This window comes from Schistocerca cancellata, chromosome 8, assembly GCF_023864275.1.
Source record: "Schistocerca cancellata isolate TAMUIC-IGC-003103 chromosome 8, iqSchCanc2.1, whole genome shotgun sequence".
Classification (NCBI taxonomy): Eukaryota; Metazoa; Arthropoda; class Insecta; order Orthoptera; family Acrididae; genus Schistocerca; species Schistocerca cancellata.
Genome location: NC_064633.1, coordinates 583,217,926 through 583,245,136, shown reverse-complemented (window position 1 = coordinate 583,245,136; position 27,211 = coordinate 583,217,926). Strand labels below are relative to the sequence as shown.

General features: G+C 43.7%; 1 protein-coding gene across 1 annotated transcript in view; it reads right to left on the bottom strand.

Annotated features, from left to right (window-relative positions):
* The window catches only part of LOC126095121 (synaptic vesicle glycoprotein 2B), a 582,081-nt gene that overhangs the window by 421,688 nt on the left and 133,182 nt on the right, over positions 1-27,211 (bottom strand). The window lies entirely within an intron of this gene.

The following is a 27,211-nucleotide window of genomic DNA, read 5'->3' as shown; positions in this document are numbered from 1 at the left end:
AAACCCTTGAAAAGCAAAAAATCTTTTAAGTGAAATAAAGCCAATCTGTTCGAAAAGGTAGATATACATGGTGGTCCATTGATCGTGACCGGGCCTAATATCTCACGAAATAAGCGTCAGACGAAAAAACTACAAAGAACGAAACTTGTCTAGCTTGAAGGGGGAAACCAGATGGCGCTATGGTTGGCCCGCTAGATGGCGCTGCCATAAGTCAAATGGATAACTACTGCGTTTTCTTTAAATAGGAACCACCATTTTTTATTACATATTCGTGTAGAACGTAAATAAATACGAATGTTTTAGCTGGAGCACTTTTTTCGCTTTGTGACAGATGGTGCCGTAATTGTCACAAACATACGGCTCACAATTTTAGACGAACTGTTGGTAACAGGTAGGTTTTTTAAATTAAAGTACAGAACGTAGATACGTTTGAACATTAATTTCGGTTGTTCCAGTGTGATACATATACCTTTGTGAACTTATCATTTCTGAGAACGCATGCTGTTACAGCGTGATTACCTGTAAATACCATATTAATGCAATAAATGCTCAAAATGATGTCCGTCAGCATCAGTGCATTTGGCAATACGTGTAACGACATTCCTCTCAACAGCGAGTAGTTCGCCTTCCGTAATGTTCGCACATGCATTGACAATGCGCTGACGCATGTTGTCAGGCGTTGTTGGTGGATCACGATAGCAAATACCCTGCAACTTCCCCACAGAAAGAAATCCGGGGACGTCAGATCCGGTGAACGTGCGGGCCATGGTGCTTCGACGACCAGTCCACCTGTCATGAAATATGCTATTCAATAGCGCTTCAACTGCACGCGAGCTATGTGCCGGACATCCATCATGTTGGAAGTACATCGCCATTCTGTCATGCACTGAAACATCTTGTAGTAACATCAGTAGAACATTACGTAGGAAATCAGCATACATTGCACCATTTAGATTGCCATCGATAAAATGGGGGCGAATTATCCTTCCTCCCATAATGCAGCACCATACATTAACCCGCCAATGTCGCTGATGTTCCACTTCTCGCAGCCATCGCGGATTTTCCGTTGCTCAATAGTGCATGTTATGCCGGTTTGCGTTACCGCTGATGGTGAATGACGCTTCGTCGCTAAACAGAACGCGTACAAAAAATCTGTCATCGTTCCGTAATTTCTCTTGTGCCCAGCGGCAGAACTGTACACGACGTTCAAAGTCGTCGCCATGCAAATCCCTGGTGCATAGAAATATGGTACGGGTGCAATCAATGTTGACGTAGCATTCTCAACACCGATGTTTTTGAGATTCCCGATTCTTGCGCAATTTGTCTGCTACTGATGTGCGGATTAGCCGCGACAGCAGCTAAAACACCTACTTGGGCATCATCATTTGTTGCAGGTCGTGGTTGACGTTTCACATGTGGCTGAACACTTTCTGGTTCCTTAAATAACGTAACTGTCCGGCGAACGGTCCGGACACTTTGAAGATGTCGTCCAGGATACCGAGCAGCATACATAGCACAAGCCCGTTGGGCATTTTGATCACAACAGCCATACATCAACACGATATTGACCTTTTCCGCAATTGGTAAACGGTCCGTTTTAACACGGGTAATGGGCCCCCCCCCCATGAACCATGGACCTTGCCGCTGGTGGGGAGTCTTGCGTGCCTCAGCGATACAGATGGCCGTACCGTAGGTGCAACCACAACGGAGGGGTATCTGTTGAGAGGCCAGACAAACATGTGGTTCCTGAAGAGGGGCAGCAGCCTTTTCAGTAGTTGCAGGGGCAACAGTCTGGATGATTGACTGATCTGGCCTTGTAACATTAACCAAAACGGCCTTGCTGTGCTGGTACTGCGAACGGCTGAAAGCAAGGGGAAACTACAGCCGTAATTTTTCCCGAGGACATGCAGCTCTACTGTATGATTAAATGATGATGGCGTCCTCTTGGGTAAAATATTCCGGAGGTAAAATAGTCCCCCATTCGGATCTCCGGGCGGGGACTACTCAGGAGGACGTCGTTATCAGGAGAAAGAAAACTGGCGTTCTACGGATCGGAGCGTGGAATGTCAGATCCCTTAATCGGGCAGGTAGGTTAGAAAATTTAAAAAGGGAAATGGATAGGTTAAAGTTAGATATAGTGGGAATTAGTGAAGTTCGGTGGCAGGAGGAACAGGACTTTTGGTCAGGTGATTACAGGGTTATAAATACAAAATCAAATAGGGGTAATGCAGGAGTAGGTTTAATAATGAATAAAAAAATAGGAGTGCGGGTTAGCTACTACAAACAGCATAGTGAACGCATTATTGTGGCCAAGGTAGACACAAAGCCCATGCCTACTACAGTAGTACAAGTTTATATGCCAACTACCTCTGCAGATGATGAAGAAATAGATGGAATGTATGACGAGATAAAAGAAATTATTCAGGTAGTGAAAGGAGACGAAAATTTAATAGTCATGGGTGACTGGAATTCGTCAGTAGGAAAAGGGAGAGAAGGAAACATAGTAGGTGAATATGGATTGGGGGGAAGGAATGAAAGAGGAAGCCGCCTTGTAGAATTTTGCACAGAGCATAACTTAATCATAGCCAACACTTGGTTCAAGAATCATAAAAGAAGGTTGTATACCTGGAAGAATCCTGGAGATACTAGTAGGTATCAGATAGATTATATAATGGTAAGACAGAGATTTAGGAACCACGTTTTAAATTGTAAGACATTTCCTGGGGCAGATGTGGACTCTGACCACAATCTATTGGTTATGAACTGCAGATTGAAACTGAAGAAACTGCAAAAAGGTGGGAATTTAAGGAGATGGGACCTGGATAAACTGAAAGAACCAGAGGTTGTAGAGAGTTTCAGGGAGAGCATAAGGGAACAATTGACAGGAATGGGGGAAAGAAATACAGTAGAAGAAGAATGGGTAGCTCTGAGGGATGAAGTAGTGAAGGCAGCAGAGGATCAAGTAGGTAAAAAGACGAGGGCTAATAGAAATCCTTGGGTAACAGAAGAAATATTGAATTTAATTGATGAAAAGAGAAAATACAAAAATGCAGTAAATGAAGCAGGCAAAAAGGAATACAGACGTCTCAAAAATGAGATCGACAGGAAGTGCAAAATGGCTAAGCAGGGATGGCTAGAGGACAAATGTAAGGATGTAGAGGCTTGTCTCACTAGGGGTAAGATAGATACTGCCTACAGGAAAATTAAAGAGACCTTTGGAGAGAAGAGAACCACTTGTATGAATATCAAGAGCTCAGATGGCAACCCAGTTCTAAGCAAAGAAGGGAAGGCAGAAAGGTGGAAGGAGTATATAGAGGGTTTATACAAGGGCGATGTACTTGAGGACAATATTATGGAAATGGAAGAGGATGTAGATGAAGACGAAATGGGAGATAAGATACTGCGTGAAGAGTTTGACAGAGCACTGAAAGACCTGAGTCGAAACAAGGCCCCGGGAGTAGACAACATTCCATTTGAACTACTGATGGCCTCGGGAGAGCCAGTCATGACAAAACTCTACCATCTGGTGAGCACGATGTATGAGACAGGCGAAATACCCTCAGACTTCAAGAAGAATATAATAATTCCAATCCCAAAGAAAGCAGGTGTTGACAGATGTGAAAATTACCGAACTATCAGTTTAATAAGTCACAGCTGCAAAATACTAACGCGAATTCTTTACAGACGATTGGAAAAACTGGTAGAAGCCGACCTCCGGGAAGATCAGTTTGGATTCCGTAGAAATGTTGGAACACGTGAGGCAATACTGACCTTACGACTTATCTTAGAAGAAAGATTAAGAAAAGGCAAACCTACGTTTCTAGCATTTGTAGACTTAGAGAAAGCTTTTGACAATGTTAACTGGAATACTCTCTTTCAAATTCTGAAGGCGGCAGGGGTAAAATACAGGGAGCGAAAGGCTATTTACAGTTTGTACAGAAACCAGATGGCAGTTATAAGAGTCGAGGGGCATGAAAGGGAAGCAGTGGTTGGGAAAGGAGTAAGACAGCGTTGTAGCCTCTCCCCGATGTTATTCAATCTGTATATTGAGCAAGCAGTAAAGGAAACAAAAGAAAAATTCGGAGTAGGTATTAAAATTCATGGAGAAGAAGTAAAAACTTTGAGGTTCGCCGATGACATTGTAATTCTGTCGGAGACAGCAAAGGACTTGGAAGAGCAGTTGAACGGAATGGAGTGTCTTGAAAGGAGGATATAAGATGAACATCAACAAAAGCAAAACGAGGATAATGGAATGTAGTCAAATTAAGTCGGGTGATGCTGAGGGAATTAGATTAGGAAATGAGACACTTAAAGTAGTAAAGGAGTTTTGCTATTTAGGGAGTAAAATAACCGATGATGGTCGAAGTAGAGAGGATATAAAATGTAGACTGGCAATGGCAAGGAAAGCGTTTCTCAAGAAGAGGAATTTGTTAACATCGAGTATAGATTTAAGTGTCAGGAAGTCGTTTCTGAAAGTATTTGTATGGAGTGTAGCCATGTATGGAAGTGAAACATGGACGATAACTAGTTTGGACAAGAAGAGAATAGAAGCTTTCGAAATGTGGTGCTACAGAAGAATGCTGAAGATAAGGTGGGTAGATCACGTAACTAATGAGGAGGTATTGAATAGGATTGGGGAGAAGAGAAGTTTGTGGCACAACTTGACTAGAAGAAGGGATCGGTTGGTAGGACATGTTTTGAGGCATCAAGGGATCACAAATTTAGCATTGGAGGGCAGTGTGGAGGGTAAAAATCGTAGAGGGAGACCAAGAGATGAATACACTAAGCAGATTCAGAAGGATGTAGGTTGCAGTAGATACTGGGAGATGAAGAAGCTTGCACAGGATAGAGTAGCATGGAGAGCTGCATCAAACCAGTCTCAGGACTGAAGACCGCAACAACAACAATGTATCACGAAGCAAATACCGTCCGCACTGGCGGAATGTTACGTGATACCACGTACTTATAAGTTTGTGACTATTACAGTGCCATCTGTCACAAAGCGAAATAAGTGGTCCAACTAAAACATTCATATTTCTTTACGTACCACACGAATATGTAATAAAAAATGGGGGTTCCTATTCAAAAAACGCAGTTGATATCCGTTTGACCTATGGCAGTGCCATCTAGCGGGCCAACCATAGCGCCATCTGGTTTCCACCTTGATGCTAGACAAGTTTCGTTCTTTGTAGTCTTTTCGTTTGACGCTTATTTCGTGAGATATTTGGCCCGGTCACTACCACTGGACCACCCTGTATACACATATGTTGAGTCTACGTGCTGCAAATGTTGTCCACACGCTGCAGAACCTGCGAGAAACAAGTTATCAGATACGAGAAGAAAATCGAACAACAGCCACTAGAGCAGTGGATGCGGTCCCAGCGGTTCTACACACACAGGGAGCGGAGCGTTGCCACAGTCACTGGCCACTTTAAGGGGGTCCGGAACGCCCTATACTTGTAATGTTAAAATAACGCTTATAAATTACATCTTTCCTCACAAAATATTTGAGGTAGGAAGTTGAACTTTTTACAGATTATTTATTGGAATATGGGCTACAACTTAACACAGGGATTTTACAAAATTTTAGTTCAGTTATTAAAGATGATTTTTTTTCAATTGTAATGAAAATTCACAACATTTTTTTTGCAATTTTTTATTTATATATTCAAAAACATACAGTTTTTTGGAAAAAGGCTGTGTTAAATTATGCAGAAGGTACTGTGTAACATTTACTGAAAGTTTGAAACAAATATGTTTGGAAGATCCTTAGAAAACATGTAATTAGTAAGAGAAAATAAAAGTTTTGGGAATCAAGCGAGAAAGATTGGATTAACTTTTTAGTGCATTCCAGGTCCATAGGATGGATTATCTTCATCCTCTGCAAACTCCTCCTCCAGCTTCCTCTTGTTCCTCCTCCTGTTTACTCTTGCCTGTATTTCTAGACTCTTTACAGCCCTGTCTGCAGCCCGAAGGCGTTCCTTGTCTAAAGCAAGCATCGCTCGTACCATGTTACAATGTTATTATTTACAGTAATAACACATACCTTTGGCTTTCCAACATTTCTCCTATTCTTAAAAGCCTTCAGAGGATTTCTAATAACTTTACTTTTACTCATTATTATACTTCAACAAAAGAGAGACTCAAGAAACAGAATTAATTACGAATATTTTCGAGGTAACGACAGAGTAAATAAACATGAAACAATCGACAATCACACCAGCGATATATATTGAACCATCACAGGTTAGCCACAACACATACTTTATCTCACATCACTAAAATGTACCTGATGAACACGGACGTTAATAATAACACCATTTGACAGCAGTTTAACAGCGCCACAGTGGGGCACGCCCATGTAGAACACATTTCAAAAAAAATTTAAAAATAGTTGTAGTCTTCGGAATTGAATAAATTATATATATATTAAAAGGTAATAGTCTACAGATTCAGAAAACGCAAAAAAGTAAAAATTGAACTTTTCATGATTTTGAGCCTTTCCGGAGCCCCTTAACAGGATCTGCGTGAATCATCCGCCGGTACAGCGTGCAGTGTCATCAGTTTGCGAAGTGTCCGACTGGTGGCAAAAAGGGAAACACAGAAAAGTGCTCTCTCTCTTGCTATGTTTACTGTAAACACAGTAATTTCGCACGTTCGTTTCCGACAATTTTTTTCTGGCTTGTGCTCGCACCACTCCCTTGCCGCCGGCAGATGCTAAATTTGGCGTAAGTTCCAGTGGATCATTGTACGTCAGCTTGCAATCAGTCTCAGCGATCTTTTTCGAACAGTTCAAGAAATCGTCTGTTGTTTCGTCAGCTTCTTTGCCAAGTGTACGTTGTTGGTCTCTTGCTGACTCTGACTTTGATGGCGTTAGTTGTGATGTCACTAAAAATCAGTCCTTCAGTTTCCTTATTTCCTTTTGTCAGCGAAAACTGTGGTGTCACCGCCAGACACCACACTTGCTAGGTAGTAGCCTTTAAATCGGCCGCGGTCCGTTAGTATACGTCGGACCCGCGTGTCGCCACTGTCAGTGATTGCAGACCGAGCGCCGCCACACGGCAGGTCTAGAGAGACGTCCTAGCACTCGGCCCAGTTGTACAGCCGACTTTGCTAGCGAAGCTACACTGACAAATACGCCCTCATTTGCCGAGACGATAGTTAGCATAGCCTTCAGCTACGTCATTTGCTACGACCTAGCAAGGCGCCATTACCAGTTTATATTGAGATTGTTATTAATGTACCGTCAAGAGCGATGTACACCAATTATGGATTAAAGTTAAGTATTCCAGCAGCAACGTACCTTATTGGCTATATTAATTACATTGTCCTGTTCCAAACCTCACGCCAGTCTGCGTGAGCTTAACGCGTGCATTTTGGCCTCCTCTAGCAACACGGTGTTGGCTATTCTGCCAACACATCAAAAACTAGGTCTTTTCTTGATCTATTTTCCCTTCAGTCTTCTCCAAAAACTACATAAGCAATGCTTCATTGCGTAAGAGGAGGTCTAAAAACGTTAATCTTGTCAAATAAATAAAATCTTGAGAGGGGTGATATGGAACAAAACTAGAAAAACCAGTAAACATTGGCCTCTAAAATGCCTTCTTCATCTTCGCTACTGGAAGTGGCGGTAGTACGGAACTAAACAAGGAAAATTGTCGCGTCCCGGCACAGCCTCACTATACCAGAATGAAGTAAGTGCGAACTGCGTAGCGCAAACGGGACATTAACGATAATGGGTTGGTCATAAATTGCTGTCAATCTTTATATGAGTTGTTTGTTTTCAAAGTTCCATATTTTCTGAAGTATTACATGTAAAAGCTGATTGATGCATGAATAGAATCATAAAGTGACCGACTTTTCATTGTGTCCACCAGCTGGGTTTGACAAAAGGGCGGCAAAGCAAGTAATGAGTTTTGTGTTTTGGGATATGCAAGATGTTTATATGTAACAAAAGTGCGGCGTGCATTCGGAAAGAATTATGTAAAAGAACCGCCATGCAAAAAGAGTACTCTGCGTTGGTGTCGACAGTGGTCGTCCCTGTAAACAGAAAAGTCGCTGTCGACCAAACGTGTCGGCTGCAACTGTGGAGCGGCTGAGGAAAGCTTCGGTACGCAGTCCAAAAGGATCAATGCTCCGCGCGAACCACGGCTTAGAAAACAGCAGCAAACTGTGTGGCAGATTCTGCGACGGCGGTTTCATACCACATCGTCCCGTCTAAAGCTCGAGCAAGAATTGTCCACCATGTGCTAGGGAAGTATGTGCCTAGCAAAAGTATAGGGGAGGGAAAGGATCCACCTTCGTACAACAAACATATTACGAACTTGCAGAGAAAGCTGAGAATTTTGCACAGTCGTTTTAAAAGTAGTCACTGCCCCGCTGACAAACACAAACTATGCGAAATGAGAGCTGCTGTCAGAAGGACAAAGAGACATTCTTTTAACGAATTTGAAAGCAATATTTTATCTGGAGATTCTAAAAATAGCCCCAAAAAATTTTGGGCGTACGTAGAATCTATGAACGCTAAAAATAATTCAGTACCTTCTCTTGCTGACAGAAGGCCGAAATTTTAAACCTAGCTTTCAAAAACTCGTTTACAGTAGAGGACTGCAGCACCATTCCCCCTTCGAACCCATCGAACAAACGATAAAATGGCTGACAGTTTTTAGTGTATCTGGGATTGTAAAATAGTTAAGATCCTTAGACGCCAGGAAGGCATCTGGCCTAGAAGGTATCCCCGTAAGATTTTATGTTGACTATACTACAAATATAGCACCATACTTATCCATCATCTATCAGAAATCAATGGAACGGCGGAAAGTTCCACGGGACTGGAAGAAGGCCCAGGTCATAGCAATCTCTAAAAAGGGTAGAAAATCGGATGCACACAATTACCGGCCAATTTCACTGACATCGATTTGTTGTAGAATCGTGGAACATATTTTGTGTTCAGACATAATGACCTTTCTAGACTCTGAGAAGCTCATCTGCAGAAACCAGCACGGTTTTAGGAAACAGCGGTCATGCGAGACACAGCTGGCCCTCTTTGTGGATGATATACAACACGCTCTAGATACCAGCTCCCAGGTTGATGCCATATTTCTCGACTTTCGACAGGCGTTGGACTCGGTTCCTCACTGTCGCTTGCTCCAGAAAGTGCCCGCTTACGGCCCATCCGATGACATATGATGTTGGATAGATAGTTTTCTAACAGACAGGGAGCAGTATGTCGTCCTGAACGGGGTGACTTCAACAGAAACTAGCGTAATATGAGCCTCGCCCCAGGGCAGCGTAATAGGTCCGCAGCTTTTTACGATTTACATAAACGATCTGGTTGATGCTATTGACAGCGGCATTAGACTGTTTGCCGATGATGCTGTAGTCTACAGGAAAGTAGTATCACAAGAAAGTTGTGAACAAAACAATGAGGATCTGCAGAAAATAAATGCGTGGTGTGATGACTGGCAGTTATCTCTCAATATTAGTAAGTGTAACCTACTGCGTATAACAAGGCGAAAATCCCCATTGATGTTCGAGTACATAATTAATGCACAGTCTTTGGAAGCGGTAACATCCGTCAAGTATCTGGGTGTCACTGTTCGAAATGATCTCAAATGGAAGATCAGATTACACAAGTAACGGGTAAGGCGAACTCTAGATTGAGGTTTATTGGTACAATCCTGAAGCGATGCAGTGCTTCAACAAAGGAAACAGCTCGCAATACGTTAGTTCATCCAGTCTTGGAGTATTCTTCGCCTGTATGGGACCTTTACCACTTGGGTCTGATTCAAGAGATTGAGAAGGTCCAACGAAGAGCGGCAAGATTCGTGACTGGTACATTTAGCCATAGCGAGAGCGTTACAAATCTCATAGAAAGTTCGAAGTGGGACATACGTGCAGATAGACGACGCGCTAAACAGAAGGGGCTGCTCACTGAATTCCGAAATCCGATCTTTACCGAGGATGTAGAGCATATATTATTACCACCAACTTTCAAATCGCGCAATGATTACCATTCAAAGATACGGGAAATAAGAGCTCGTACTCAGGTGTTCAGACAGTCGTTTTTCCCTCGCGCCATCCGTGAGTGGAACAGAGAGGGGGGGAATATGACTTTGGCGCGAATTGTTCCCTCCGCCACACACCGCTTGGTGGCTAGCGGAGTTTATATGTAGATGTAGATATAGAAGAATTGAAACCGGAAGATTACGGCCAGCGCATTCAGTTTTGCAACACAATGCAGGAAGCACTAGCGTAGCGTTCGTCAAATGTTTTTACTTAAGAGCCAGAACTGACGTTGCGTCTCGTGCTGCGTGTGTACCCGTCTTATTGTTAACTGAAGAGTCGAAACGGAAAGTGTTCCAAGTCCCAGATCGCACATTTGTCCGGAGGATCAAAACAATAGTGTATCTCTTTTTGTGCATAACTTATTTGTATCCAAAGAATTGAGGAGGTATTCTGATACCACAAAATTATGCTGTCCACTTGGGCATTGCAAAAAATGAGACAAATGAGAGTATCATTTATTAAGAACGTTCTAGTGCTGTTCGAGAATAACATAATTAAATTCAATCTCTCTTTATCAACTTCTGTTTCTCACACAACTTCATTCTTGCGATCAGATATTGCAAAGTTTACTGTGAATCTGCCTATGGTAATGAGGAAGAAATGGAAATATCGTCAACAGCTCTGTCCGTTTTGCAGCTGATAAATATGGCTGGTGTTTCAGATGAAGTACGGCATTGTCTCTCCTCTTTTGAATACACTGACTTTTTTTTAATTTTTCTCTTTCAGAATAAGAAATTTTATACATTGTGGCGATGTCACAAACTTTGATGGACGATGGAGAAGGGTAAATGTATAATGCTGAGGTAATGGACCACGATCAGGAAACGACCAAGTGGAAAATTGTAATTGCAAATCGTTCTCATACCTCTGACAGTGGACCTCTGCTACTGCAGGATCTTTGCTTTCCTTATTTTGGGTGGAGGTGGTGTGGGCCAAAACAAGCTAAAATAGTATAGTGGACATGGGCTCTAAAATGCCTACTGCAACAGCTACGAGCACCTCTTCAGCAGAAGAGATGTGCTTCACTGTAGCAAAGATGAACAAGTGCTCATGTTTACTGGACTTTTTTCCCTTATTTTGGTCCGCACTACGTCCTTCCAAAGTATGGAAAGTTAAGAGCTCGTAGTAGATGACTTCCGCTGCCAGGTGAGTTTCAACGATGTTCGCTCATAAATTTCGACTCAGTCGTTTCCAGACTTCAAATTGATACATCTACCCTTTCCATCATGCGTTTTGTGAAATAATAGCATTTAAGGAAGTTTTCCATTTCACCGCTTCAGTTGGTAACCGTCACACAAATTTGGTACGTTGTGCACCCCCCCCCCCTTGCCCAAAATAGACTGGTTACATTGAATAGAATTGGGGAGAAGAGGAGTTTGTGGTACAACTTGACTAGTAGAAGGGACGGGTTGGTAGGGCATATTCTGAGGCATCAAGGGATCACCAATTTAGTATTGGAGGGCAGCGTGGAGGGTAAAAATCGTAGAGGGAGACCAAGAGATTAATACACTAAGCAGATTCAGAAGGATGTAGGCTGCAGTAGGTACTGGGAGATGAAGAAGCTTGCAAAGGATAGAGTAGCATGGAGAGCTGCATCAAACCAGTCTCAGGACTGAAGACCACAACCACAACAACAACAACATACGGGCGCTTTAAGTTCCCCCCGGGCCCGCCAGGTACTGACCGTTAAAAGGCGTGACCTTTCGTAACACTTACGAGTGCGAACTGTTCGTTCACGGTTTCAGATTGCTGCCACCCTCAAAGACCCCGAAGTTGTGGCATTGTAATTGGCTGACTAAAGCGTTGTGTTGTCCGTGCGAGCAGATAATTAGTTCAATAATGACGGTAGTACTGAATTTATATTTAAATGCGTTATGCAATATGACGCACGATAATAAATGTCCTGAATATTTTTTCTTCTGATTGCGTTGTATTGAGATAGCCTTAATTTAATTTCATATTCCTTGCTACAAACTGGAACCGCATTTGAAGATGACCGTCGCTGTAATACGCATTAATAAATCCACGTTACTTCCGTCTAGAGCACTGCAGTCATGGACTGTGCGGCTGATCCCGGCGGAAGTTCGAGTCCTCACTCGGGCATGGGTGTATGTGTTTGTCCATAGAATAGGTTAAGTAGTGTGTAAGCTTAGGGACTGATGACCTTAGCAGTTAAGTCCCATAAGATTTCACACATACACAGTTATTAGTACTGGAAGACAAACAATAGAACATCCCCCTTTTGACATCCTCCAACCCCGCAATGGTCGAGCTGCTTAACCCTTTGCCTCTGGGGTAAGCGGCCAGTTTTACTTAGTTCACGATCGAGTTCACCAACGTTGATTAAAATTAAGACCATCTCCAAATATTACAGTCTCTATATTATTTTTGTTTCTTACTGATCAGGGAAACTACACTCTTCTTAACATTAGGATTCGGCGCCAGCCGCAGTGGGCGAGCGGTTCTAGGCGCTTCAGTCCGGAACCGTGCGACTGCTACGATCGCAGGTTCGTATCATGCCTCGGGCATTTACGTGTTTGATGTCCTTAGGTTAGTTAGTTTTAAGTAGTTCTAAGTTCTAGGGGACTGATGACCTCAGACGTTAAGTCCCAAAGTGCTTCTCGAAAAGAAGACGTGCTCTAAATCGTCACCTGTTGTCGAGTCGCAGGACCCAGTGCTCAGAGCCATTTGAACCATTTTTTGGATTCGGCTAGATGCATGTTATCATAAAATACGGCTGAGAACCACGGTCCGCAGTTCGACGAACCCTGCACCAGAGGATGCAGGCTGATATAGAGCGATGAAGAAACGTTTCGTTTGCCTGGGAAGCTTATGCGCCACAATGTGAGAGTGTGGGGCGCTGAAAAACCTCACGGAATTGTGGCGCTAGAACAAGATTCTCCCAATGTAAATGTTTTCTGTGCAATGACACAGGCAACGCTGTATGAGCCGCTTTTCTTCTGTGAGAAGACCGTGACGGGTATCCCTTATCTCGATGTGTTGCAGCTGTGGTTGTTCCCACAACTGACGGCTGATTACGACAGTATCATCTTCCAACAAGACGGGGCATCGATGTTCGTCAGTATCTGAACGACGAAATTCCGCACTGCTTCAATGGGCGCAATGGTGAAGACGATGTCGCTTATTTTGGCTCCAGAGGTCGCCTGACTTGTGACTTTTTCCTTTGGGAGAACATTAAGGACCGAGTTCACGTACCTCCACGGCCAAGAACATTGGAACATCTCAGAGGAAACGCTCCAGTGCTCCTCTGATGGCCACTGACAGGATGTTGCTGCATAAGGTATGGAACGAACTCGACTGCTGCTCGAAAGTGTGTCGTGAGACCAGAGAGGAACTCATAGTACAGTTTTTTCGTAACTGCAGTCAGCACAGATCTTTTAGTATTCTTTGCATGCTTTACAGGTTACAAGGTAAGTAACGACGTGGATATTCCGAGACTGCTTATTGTTGACCGTATCATGTTTGACGTGATCGCTTTGGATCCTTGTATTTCGGCTTTGTAGACAATTAGATAAAGTGACTCATGCTCATTGCACACGATTCACATATAAGCTACATCATACTGTATATACTCATACATTCTCCGGATGAGATTGTGGAACCGCTAGAAGGATCCACAGCAACAAAACTCACTCAGATATTAATTTATGCCCATAATTCTTTCCATTGGGCAAACTAAGTACTAACAGCAACAGAATATCTTACTGAAATGTGGTCAGATTATGTTACTTTGTAAGTAGGCTGTTTAGGTTTTTATGTTGGCAACGCCACATAGCGCTCTGTATGAAAATCACTGACTGTGCTGTGTGCAGTCTGTGGCTGATTTGCATTGTTGGAATATTTGCTATTGTAGTGTTGGACAGTTGGATGTGAACAGTGCGTAGCGTTGTGCAGTTGGAGGTGAGCCGCCAGCAGTGGTGGATGTCGGGAGAGAGATGGCAGAATTTTGAGGGCGGACGATTTGGACGTGTGTCCGCCAGAACTTTTGAAATCAGAATCTTTCGTTTGCTAACTATTCCTATCAGTAGTTAGTGTCTTCAGTAGTTAGAATTTTTTATTTAGCTTGCAATATTGGTGCTCGCTGTATTGCAATAGTTCGAATAACGAAGATTTTTGTGAGGTAAGTGATTAATGAAAGGTATAGGTTATTGTTAGTCAGGGCCATTCTTTTGTAGGGATTATTGAAAGTCAGATTGCGTTGCGCTAAAAATATTGTGTGTCAGTTTACTGTTGATCAGAATAAGTAAATAGAGAAATGTCTGAGTATGTTCAGTTTTGCTCAGCTGTTTGAAAATCAAATAACGTAAGAGGTTTACCAGCAAAGTCATTTATAATTTTTCTAAGGAGATGTTTCAACTTAAATTGTTTCTTGTGTCAAAACTTCGTACAGAAAGTACAACTATTAAGGCACTTTTTTCTTTTCGTGAATCCCAGACAATAAGGTACACAGAAGAATACCCAAGACAAGCTGGCGTACAGTAAGCTTCGGCACCCTGTGCATGATGGAAATATTGTACTAAACTCAGGTGACAGAAGACGTTTGTGTGGCATAGTGCAGCAACTTGACGTGGCATGGAAAATCTATTACGGAAGGTGATACCATAGGCACTGGAATGTCAGTATGATGGGAGACTACGGCTGGTGTCTTGTCTTGAGGAGACATACATTAGGAAATTGTCAACAGTCATGCTGAGTTGGCTACGCCGGCCGGTGTGGCCGAGTGGTTCTAGGCGCTTCAGTCTGGAACCGCGCTACCGCTACGGTCGCAGGTTCGAATCCTGCCTCGGGAATGAATGAGTGTGATGTCCTTAGGTTGGTTAGGTTTAAGTAGTTCTAAGTCCTAGGGGACTGATGGCCTCAGATGTTAAGTTCCATAGTGCTCAGAGCCGTTTGAACCATTTGAACTTAAGCAGTCGTTGGAAGTCCCACGCAGAAATACTGAGCCATGCTACCTTTACGGTCGTCCATAATTGCGAAAGTGCTGCCGGTGCAGGAGGTTGTGCGCGAACTGACCTCTCGAGCGCACAAACGTTCCACGGGATTCATGTCAGACGATCTAGGTGGTAAAATCATTCGCTCGGACTGTCCAGAACGTTCTTCAAACTGACACTTCGGGTGGCACAGGACATGGGGGAGTTCTGGACGAGAAGGCGCGGCAGACGGGTGCAGGAAATACTTGGAGAGCTGAGCAGTTTGCGTGTCGTCGCGGGAGACAGAAATAGTTCGTAGTGCCGATTAGTGCACTTGTGAGATTTCCGTGGCTTCTGCAGTGAAGACGTAGTGTGCGATTAGGAGTGAATATCTCGTGAGCTATGTTGTTACTCACAACTATCTACGTGAAGCAGTAATCTATTGTTTCCCTGTTATTCAACTTATATTTTATTTAATTGCTGGACCATCTACACCAATAAGTATTTTGCAGTAATAAATGATATTCTTAAAGGTACTTCTGCTATCGTACTCCTCATTTAAAGTCGTTAAAATAGTACCTGCAGATTTTATTTTATTGCAGTCTTTCATTTATAAATTTCTATGTTACATTCAAAATTTTCAACTGCCGAGTGATAGGAACCTTCGACCATTCGATTCATGTGTGTATTCATATTGTGTACTGTAGACTCAGCATCATTTGGTATGTAATGCGGTAACTACACATCCCAGCCCCTAGACAACGAAACCAGCCAAAACTTTAAATATTTCAACTCTGAGTCTGAGGGTACGTAGTTGAGGGCCACCATTAATTTTTTTTGAAAGCCTGCAAGATGCATTATCTCTTGGCTTCTTAAAAACATTTGACTCAGTATCCCGTCTATGCTTCTTATCAAAAGTTCGATAGTATGGGATAACAAGCAAAAGTTGTGACTGGATTAAGGGTATCTTAGTAGGGAGGGGCAACATGTTATCTTTGAGGGAAAGCCGTTGGCAGATGTAGATGTAACTGCAGGTGTGCCCCACGGAAGTGTTTTGGGACTTCGCCTGTTGACATTGTGTACTAACGACATTGCAGACAACATTAGTAGTACGACTAACCTCAAACTTTTCGCAGATGATGCAGTCAGCTATAATGAAGTACTGTCTGAAAAAAAGCTGGACAAAAATTGAGTCATATCGCCATCAGATTTCGAAATGGTGCAAAGACTGGCATTCGTTTTAATGTTCGAATCCTGCCTCGGGCATGGATGTGTGTGATGTTCTTAGGTTAGTTAGGTTTAATTAGTTCTAAGTTCTAGGGGACTGATGACCTCAGAAGTTAAGTCCCATAGTGCTCAGAGCCATTTGAACAATGCACCCTGTGCTATTTGGTGATGTCAGTATCCCCCAAAATCACATCAGCAATGGTAAAACACACATGCCGCCCAGAGGTTTCTTGTGTATATGAGCGGCGTGAGTGTGCGTTGGAGTTCCGTGATGTTAGTATGGCACTTGGAGAACTCTTAACTGATACCCGAAAACAGAAGCAACTTTCACCTGCTCGCTGCAGGTAGCATCAGCATTAGAGTGGTGGCTCGCTCTGGCTTGTGTCTGGCGGCAGCTCAAGACAGCGTCTGCGCGCTCTGCAAATAGGTCTTTGCTCCCGTCTGGTCTGTTGCCTAGGTGAACACGTATTTCGAGAGGAATTTCTCAGGTGTCAAGTATGAAAGGGATGTCACCACCTCATACTTGCAGGTCCTGTGCATGGTTTGACAGCTGACGGCCGCATCACTTCTTGGGGGCTGCCGGTAGCCTCCCGTGCAGGCCAATGGACAGGGGGCGGCGGCGGTGTCTGCATAGGTTGATTGTGTGACTGTTGCATTATTTTGCTAGCAGGTCTGCAGAGTGTGCTATGGATTATTTGGATAGTTTACGAGTTGATTTCGTGTCTGCACATCGGTGTACTGCATTATTTAGGAGCAGTTTGCAGTTCTGTACTGAAATTATTTGGGTAATTTCGGAGTTGTATGCGTGTCTGCTGAGCATTATTTAGTTGTAGTTTACAGGCCTGTAGGCTATGCTATGCGTTATTTAGACAGTTTATGAGTACTGAGCGTGTCTACACATCAGTGTGCTGAAGTATTTAGCAGCAGTTTGCAGGTCTCTGTGCTGTGTATTGAAATTATTTCAGTGCAGTAGTTTGCATGCGTGTAGGCTGTGGAATGCATTATTTTGACAGTTTACAATTAGCAAGCGTGTCTGTTGCATTATTTACGAGTAGTTTGCAGGTCTGCAGACTGTGTATTGTGAGCTTAAGCACATCAGGGCAAGTGTTTTGTGTCAGTGTGATAAATATACTATCTCTCAAAATCCGTCCCTAAATAAATTGTTCCAAAATAAATAAAGTACACTCCTCCCTTACTCTCTCCAGCAGCCCAGCGCAGGCTGAGTCATTTTCCCCTCCACACTGTCATCTTAGTCCGCGGCCTGTGGTCTTGCGGTAGCATTCTCGCATCCCGCGCACGGGGTCCCGGTTTCGATTCCCGGCGGGGTCAGAGATTTACTCTGCCTCGAGATGACCGGGTGTTGTGTGTCTTTAATCAACATTGACTCGCAAGTCGCCGAAGTGGCGTCAGCTAAAAGGGACTCGCAATTTTGGCGGCCGAACACCCCGCATGGGGTCTCCCGGCCAACAATGCTGTACGATCATTTCATTTCACTGTCATCTTGGGTTATGTCACAGATGAAAGCGCTCTCTGGTGTCAGTACTGTGTACAAGCTACAGATCTCATGGTGGAGACACTGCCTGCAAGATAAAGGACTTAAACCAGCATGAGCACAGTCCTTTTCCCACCATTTTGCCCCACCATCTTGGGTTACATCATGGAATGGACGACAGCGCTCTCTGGTGGTGTAACTGTGTTCTAGACCACTTGGACCTCATGGCGAGCTCGCTGTTTCCCGCCATCTTGGATAACGATACTTGCGTCATCAGCTGACGACATGGCAGCCATCTTGGATTACATCATTGGTGAGAGCGCCCTCTGGCGGTGGTACTGTGTACTAGATCAGTTAGAGCCCAGACTGCATGGCGACCACACTGTTTCCTTCCATTTCCCCCCCACCATCTTGGATTACACCCAGGAGGGAAAACAGCACCCTGTGGTGGTACTGTGTAGAAGGTCAGTTGGAGTCCGGACCCCTTGGCGACCACACTGGATGGTGGTAGTGCCTGTAACTGTTTAAATAAAATAGTGCATGCAAAATAATAAAGACTTATGGCTAGCACAGGTCGAGTCCTCTCCCTGCCAATCCCTAGGAAGAGGTGGCGGTCGAGTGACTTAAGTTAGTGGAGGTAGTCCAAGTGCCCTTTCTATCCCATCATTTTCTTAGGTTAGTAGAGATAGCCCAAGAGACTTTTCTTTACCACCAAAATTCAAACTTCGCGCCAGTTCCTAAGAAGAGGTGGTGGTCGGATGACTTGGTTTAGTGGAGTTAGCCGAACTGCCCTGTCTTTCCCGCTATTTTCTTAGGTTAGTAGAGGCTGCATTATCCTGATGGAATTTGAACTTCCCACCATTTTCTGGGGGAGGGGGTAGGTTTGTGGAAGTAGACGAATTGACCAACCTTCCTGCCAAAATTCAAACTTCCCTCCAGTATCTGCCATCTTGAATGATATCATCACCGCCATCTTGAATGACGTCATGTGCTGTTGCCAAATCTACACTCCGCTATCTTTTATGACTTCATCGCCACAACCTTGGATACATCTGGCAACAATGGAGAGAGGGGCAGAACCCTCCTTGACCCAATACTCACATATTTCTATAAATGGTTGTGTCGATTCTAGTCAACTACATAAAGGGGTTACACGGCGGCCTCAGAAAATTGCACATTGTTTGGAGGAAGTTATTCCACTGTCTTGTAGTGGCAGTGATTTCGGCGTCGTTTTTCAATCTTTGAGTGTGCGAATATTTTTAGAACACTGCCAAAATAAGGAGTACCTGACCTTTCCTTTGTCGCTTCCTTTTACAGCCCGTTATGAGCTACAGAAGAAGACAGTGGCTAAACCTGTCACAGTACAAACATGGCGGATTACACAGTCTACCTGTCCGACACCTGTCCCCAATCCCCACGAGAACAGCCTCCTCACCTGCACATATCTTAATCTTGCAATTCTACTGGGTACCACACACAGAAGTTTGAATAGTTTGGTACTACGGCGCGAAAATATGTATATTTGTTACACTCAGCTTAATTGAGTGGCCCAGAGATGTGGCTGGTCTCAATGTTTGGCTATGTTTTTCGTCATAGGGTGCCAGCTCACACTTGTCGTAAACTCAATTTTAAGCTGAAATAAAATATAACAAAACAATGCAGTCGGGTACTGTGGTAAAATTTAAAATATTGAGTCACTCACATTGATTTATAATTTGAACAAGTATTTTATTTTTCTTCAGTATGCCGGCCGCGGTGGTCTCGCGGTTCTAGGCGCGCAGTCCGGAACCGCGCGACTGCTACGGTCGCAGGTTCGAATCCTGCCTCGGGCATGGATGTGTGTGATGTCCTTAGGTTAGTTAGGTTTCAGTAGTTCTAAGTTCTAGGGGACTGATGACCACAGATGTTAAGTCCCATAGTGCTCAGAGCCATTTTTTTCTTCAGTATATTGACTAAATACTTAAAATGCAGTTGAGGGGCTCTTACGTAAGGGCGGCCGTTTATAACTGATGTACAACAGTTCACTACAAAATTCATATGTCGCGATCACGGCACGCGACAGTCTGGTCACAATTCGCAAAATACACTCTTGTCTGCTGTCCTAAACCACTATATTGCGCTGCACTTGATCGCTTTCGAACGTCGCTACATACATACTTGTCCCCGAACGTGGCAACCAACCCACTACTGGCCCCAGATGGGCGGGACGTCTGGCTCTTAGCGTCGCTCAGAACCAAAAATGGTTCAAATGGCTCTGAGCACTATGGGACTTAACAACTGAGGTCATCAGTCCCCTAGAACTTAGAACTACTTAAACCTGACTAACCTAAGGACATCACGCACATCCATGCCCGAGGTAGGATTCGAACCCGAGACCGTAGCAGTCGTGCGGTTCCGGGCGGAAGCGCCTAGAACCGCTCGGACACCGCGGCCGGCCGCTCAGAACCAACTCCCTCAAAGATGGTTCCCCTATCCACACTCGAAACGACTGCCTAACGCAAAACAATGTTTATCAAAAATTATGAATATTCTAAAATGAAACACAAAACGCATATGATACATTGAAAAATACGGAAAATTTCCATGCAATAACAATTTAAGGTCCGATTTTCTGTATCTGCTACCGTTTTTCACAAATAATGTTCTTGTGGTGTGATATTGCTTTTCCCAGATTTTTTATACTTAAGATAAAAAACAAATAAAAATACGTACTTAATTACTCATCTACCTCTTTAGAATCCTGTCATTAGTTTCGTCTCTAATTTATTTATTACCAAAAACGCAGTTTCTCTCTATCGAATCCCATATACAGACCTCTCATTAAAAATTGTACAGATTCTCCTAAATCGGCTGTGACTGCTCGATGCAGCCGTACTAGCCGCATCCGTAGACACATCGTTTATATTAATCGCCCAAACCATCATGGAGATAATAGCTTTTGAACTTTCATAGATTTACAATTTTTAGACAACAATAACTTTTAAAATATTACATTTATTTGTGCCGCGTCTAGATAATTTAGCTTTTTATATTTTTCTGTCCATGAGTGCCAACTCGCACCTCCGTGTCACCCTCAGTTTTGTTTTTATCAATTTCTCTCTGGAACATAAATTCCTCCAAGTGCGAAAACACGGCCATATGCGCCCCTGCCAAGCGCTCGGTTTTTTCCAAGGCCGCGTTAACACTTGCCGCTCGCCACGGCCCCGTAGCAACCGCCAGCCCCGTGCCGTGCAGCGGGGAACTGCCGCTCTAGTCTCCCCCACAGCTTGTACGCTCACAATCTCAACATTAGGTCTGCATTTGACCCACCAAACCTTGCTCAGAATTCATTCCGTCTTACACGGTGGGCGATTGTAACAGAGTACGAAGAACACGGTCAAGCGATACTGTTGGTGTATACAATTATACCTCGTCTGCAGCTCCAAATACAGAAAAAAACACAAATTTTCATGCTCGTCGAGCGGAAAAAATGGTGGAATATGAAATAAGAAGGTTTGGACCTTCTTGAACTATATGGTTCTTAAACTATGTATCGCTGCAACCCTGCGCGACTTACAGCATTATGAGTTCTGTAGGCCAGTTCCTATGTCTACACAAGAATGTGCTAAACCAGGCAGATGAGGACCATTTCGGTCCTAGGCTGTCAGGAAAAGCTTCTACCGTCCAGTTTGGCCGGCCGGAGTGGCCGAGGGGTTCTACGCGCTGGAGCCGCGCGACCGCTACGGACGCAGGTTCGAATCCTGCCTCGGGCATGGATGTGTGCGATGTCCTTACGTTAGTTAGGTTTAAGTAGTTGTAAGTTCTAGGGGACTGATGACCTCAGATGTTAAGTCCCATAGTGCTCAGAATCATTTGAACCATTTGAACGTCCAGTATGATGGTTCTTTCCAAAAGTCTCTTTCATCCAAATTCGTATTAATAATTTAGAAAGGTACACTTTGGATATACTGTACTAATGAAATTTGCTTACTATTAACGTACAGCGGTAATCTACCTTCAAAAAAGTATGGAGTGAGTAAATATCAAACGCTAAGATACAATCAGCTTGGTGCTCAAATGGTTCAAATGGCTCTGAGCACTATGGGACTTAACATGCATGGTCAGCAGTCCCCTAGAACTTAGAACTACTTAAACCTAACTAACCTAATGACATCACACACATCCATGCCCGAGGCAGGATTCGAACCTGCGACCGTAGCAGTCGCGCGGCTCCGGACTGAGCGCCTAGAACCGCAAGACCACCGCGGCCGGCAGCTTGGTGCATTTAGTGATAATTTATTTATTGGGGCACGACACATTCTCAAACTTGCCAAATCACTTGTACCAAAATGAAACTTTTCGAATTTTGTGTCCTCTTGGTTAAATTTCTGCGGATGCCCACGGACACGTATATTACCGAAAATACACATCGAGTGGGACAGCAATGTAATAAACTCACAATAATCTGCAACCAGTTCCACAAAAGAAATTTTGTTCGCTTAACCAGTTTCAGGCAAATGGTGCCCGTCTTCAGAAGGTTACAACTATTGCATTATTTGCTAGTGCCAAAAATAAGATGCATGCATAATATTTCTGGGCCATGTGCTCATAGTGCCTACTTTTGCCCAATATGCTGTATGCATCTTATTTTTGATACAAATAATGCGATAGGTATAACCTTCTGAATACGGGCATGTGAGTTAACGAACATTTCACTCTCATTTAAGTATATGGCGGAAAGAGTCAGCCTTCAGGAACTGTGAAAAGATCCTTCTCGTCCAGGACCATGTGCAGATTCGCCACGAGGTGGGGAAATTCAGAGGCATCTATTGTGCTGTAGTGGGCAAGTGAGACAGACGAGAACCTACGCCATAGGGAAACCCCGTAGAAGCTGTCTGTGGCTAGAGAGACGTAGCAGTGTTAAATTTGGCGGACCTAAGATTGGCCATAAAGGGAAACATTAATGAAAGTTATTTAATTGTGTAGTAATTCAGGGAATGAAGCCACAGTAATTTTAATCTACCATCCTTCATAAATTTTCATGGTGATCTCAATAAAACTTGAATGTTGATCATATCTATAACAGTTTAGGATTTACTGTTAAAGTGAAACCCACAAGTTTTGTAACAAATACCTGAATGCTAAAATCTGAACGCTTTGGTCGATCTTAACGATCGACATTTCATACAGAAGCACATCATTGAAATGAAACATGTTGTAAATATCATCTCTGTAACTTTCTTTGTTTAAAAGATATAGTAAATTTAAATTATCAGTATATTCAGTTAAGCATCAGGTCATCATTTGCTCCACACAAAACACATTGAACGATGACAGCATGACATCTTATTGAACCATTAGATAACAGAATAGTTGTTGTAAAGTTTAGTACATAATAGTTACTTTTGTTCTTTATTTATTTATCAGAAATCAAACTGATGCAAGGCTACTGGCCAGACATTCAAAATTAAGAAGGAAACTGTATTGTTTTTATGTGAAAGAATTTAACAATGGATATTATTTTTACTTTATTTAGAACATGATAGTGGTCAAGTTTTGATTATTTAAATATGTTAAAATGTAAAATAATGTAGAATAAGCTGTAGCCAATCAGAATAAGATTTTCACTCTGCAGCGGAGTGTGCGCTGACATGAAACTTCCTGGCAGATTAAAACTGTGTGCCGGACCGTGACTCGAACTCGGAACCTTTGCCTTTCGCGAGCAAGTGCTCTACCAACTGAGCTACCCAAGCACGACTCACGCTCCCTCCTCACAGCTTTACTTCTGCCAGTACCTCGCTTCCTACCTTCCAAACTTTACAGAAGCTCTCCTGCGAACCTTGCAGAACTAGCACTCCTGAAAGAAAGGATATTGCGGAGACATAGCTTAGCCACTGCCTGGGAAATGTTTCTAGAATGAAATTTTCACTCTGCAGCGGATGATGATGATGTTTGGTTTGTGGGGCGCTCAACTGCGTGGTTATCAGCGCCCGTACAATTACCCAATCTTTGCTCAGTCCAATTTCGCCACTTTCCTGGATGATGATGAAATGATGAGGACAACACAAACACCCAGTCATCTCGAGGCAGGTGAAAATCCCTGACCCCGCCGGGAATCGAACCCGGGACCCCGTGCTCGGGAAGCGAGAACGCTACCGCGAGACCACGAGCGGCGGACACTCTGCAGCGGAGTGTGCGCTGACATGAAACTTCCTGGCAGATTAAAACTGTGTGCCGGACCGAGACTCGAACTCGGAACCTTTGCCTTTCGCGGGCAAGTGCTCTACCAACTGAGCTACCCAAGCACGACTCACGCTCCCTCCTCACAGCTTTACTTCTGGCAGTACCTCGTCTCCTACCTTCCAAACTTTACAGAAGCTCTTCTGCGAACCTTGCAGAACTAGCACTCCTGAAAGAAAGGATATTCCGGAGACATGGCTTAGCCACAGCCTGGGGGATGTTTCCAGAATGTGATTTTCACTCTACAGCGGAGTGTGCGCCGACATGAAACTTCCTGGCAGATTAAAACTGTGTGCCGGACCGAGATTCGAACTCGGGACCTTTGCCTTTCGCGGGCAAGTGCTCTACCAACTGAGCTACCCAAGCACGACTCACGCCCCGTCCTCACAGCTTGGGTAGCTCAGTTGGTAGAGCACTTGCCCGCGAAAGGCAAAGATCCCGAGTTCGAGTCTCGGTCCGGCACACAGTTTTAATCTTCCAGGAAGTTTCTTGTAGCCAATCAGATGGACGGCTTCAGGAAAGGGTACTGCACTAGTCAGTTGAGCGACTATGATCGGCGCGCGGGAAGCGCGGCCAGGGATGAGCAGAGGGACAGTGCTGGTGCAGACGCGAAGGTGGACAGTTCGGCTGGAGACACGAAAGGGTACAGTTCGGATTGAGACGTCGGTCTTTAGGCTGCTAGGAAGTGAAACGACGTAGAAAATTTCACTTTGTGTGGTGTCACAGTGTGCAGCAGTGCGGCTGGTGTGTGAACTCTTTAACTTTTCGCGTAGTTAACGAGTTGGTGCGTTGGACTTGTGTTTCGCGATGAGATTGAGAGTGATTGAACTGTGTCAAATGAATATGCGCTCGAGTGTAACAGTAACTCTAAATACGACCACTTCCGCTATTAGTTTTCTTTCTGAATAAACAATATTCTAACCAAATCGCAACTGTGTGGCCTATGTCATTTATGGGTCGTTAATTTAGTTCCCAATATAATTATTACTGCTATTATATGTTACATTAACTTTGTTTCATACATTTTCGCAAACTTTCCGTCATCCAGACAATTTAACCAAATGGTCACAAGTGTCTAATTTTAGGGCATGTAATGCGACACGTACGTTTCAATCCTTAGACGAGTTTGAGCCAATATATTTCGACGAAGAGGAACCGCATGTGGGCCCGTAATCTTTGTGATGTTAGCTCGCAGGCACCAGGTGCCTGAAACTGGTTAAGAGAATAAAATTCCTTTTGTTGAACTGGTTGCTGGTTATTTCAATAAATACAACTACAGTTACTGAAGGTGGGTAGAGTACTAAATAAAATTATAGTTATGATCTTGTTTACAGGGAAATTTCTCTCACCTCTCGATAACCATTTTCAGAGAGAACAGTGTCTTTACGAATAAGAAAACGTCCCGTCGATATCGAGGTCATTAAAGGCGAATCTGTAGCTCAGTTGGACAAGGATGGGACAGAGAATCCTTCAAGGAAAGTCTCGGCAAGATTCGGTGTAAATTGCCGAGAGAAACCATAGGAACCCTAATACAGGTTGGCTGAACAGCAATTCCAACACGTCTCTTGCTGAATTTTCGTCCAGTTTCGCAACCACAAAGCTCGATGGTAATGTCTTGGAGGGGGTATCTACTGTCAGTTTGCGAATGTTCTCGTCTCTTGATAGCGCTCCTGATCCGATTGAACGAACTCTGCGATGCCGAATTTTCTTGAAAGATACTGTATTGGGTCATATGGTTCAAATGGCTCTGAGCACTATGGGACTTAACATCTATGGTCATCAGTCCCCTAGAACTCAGAACTACTTAAACCTAACTAACCTAAGGACATCACACAACACCCAGTCATCACGAGGCAGAGAAAATCCCTGACCCCGCCGGGAATCGAACCCGGGAACCCGGGCGTGGGAATCGAGAACGCTACCGCACGACCACGAGCTGCGGACTACTGTATTTTAACTCATTTTTTAAACTTTTTCTGTGGTGATTACGCCACTCTTTGTAATCTGGAAAAGTGTTGCGACCACGTGGACTGACGAGCACGGACAAATTCCGAATAGGCATTGCGCAATTTCTCCAGACTGAAGCCGGTTGGAGGTAATGATGATGTGTACTACTTTGGAATTCGCGTATTTTTATTTCGCCTACGGAGGTCCCTTCCTTAAGAGACCACAAATGCTAGATATCGCTCTCTAGTCTTACAGTTTTTCAATGGACTCCTTTTCATTTATCCGGCGATCCAAAAGTAATACAAACCGTATGTCAGCAATGATTATGAAACAAACACCAGTCATCGAACGTTCTGCACTTTCGATAGATACCCATAAAAATACCTCGGTGTTAACAGTTGTTGCTGCTGTTGCTGTTGTCACTGTTGTGGTATTCAGAAGACAGTTGCATTTCAGCTGTCCACGCTCACCTGTCCTTTGGAAGCCTCCCCATAACTACGTGACTACTGAAACCAGCATCCATTTGTACTTGCTTACTGTAGTCATTCCATGGTCTTCCTGTACAGTTGTCAATCGGCCCCCACGTCTCCCGCCATTACTAACAGGGAAAATTCCTTCATGTTTCAGGGAGTGTCCTATCAACCGATCCCTTTCCTTTAGTCCTGTTGTACCATAACTTCTCTCTCAAAATCGATTACGTCCCTATTCATTAGTTATAAGATGTAGCAACGTAATCGTCGACTTTTTTCTGTAGCAACACACTTCAGATTTGTAACTGATGATGAAAATCCAAAATATTTATGTTTTCACCGACATGTGGCGCTTTTCACTAAGTGGGAAGGTGTAGCGCGTTTCTAGGGAATATCCTAACTGCTCCGCTGGAAGCCGAGTCTTTATGATCGGTGCCACGAAACGTGAACTGTGGAGTTCCTGCACATTTTAGAGACAATGCCCCTCGGCTCCTAAACAACAGATCTCGCGACAGACGGGCAGGAAGAAGCGGACCGGTTCCCCGGCCTCCACAGTCTGCGGACCTAAACCTACCACAATCATTTTTTTGTTCTTCTTGTATAAGCTGGGCCAGATCGCTGCAACAAATCTCTATTGTGTGCTGCCCTTTTCATTTCTTAATAATTTTGTCACTTTGTTATTTGCAAGTTAATTTAGGAACCAAACTAATTTTAAAAAATCTAGGTGTGAAGAATATCAACCAAGTGATATAACAGATTCAAGACTTTAGTGAACAGAGAATTGAAGAGAGCTAAAGAAGCTTAGATTGAGGATACATGTACTAAAACTGAGGGTAGTATGAAGATGGGCAGTGTAG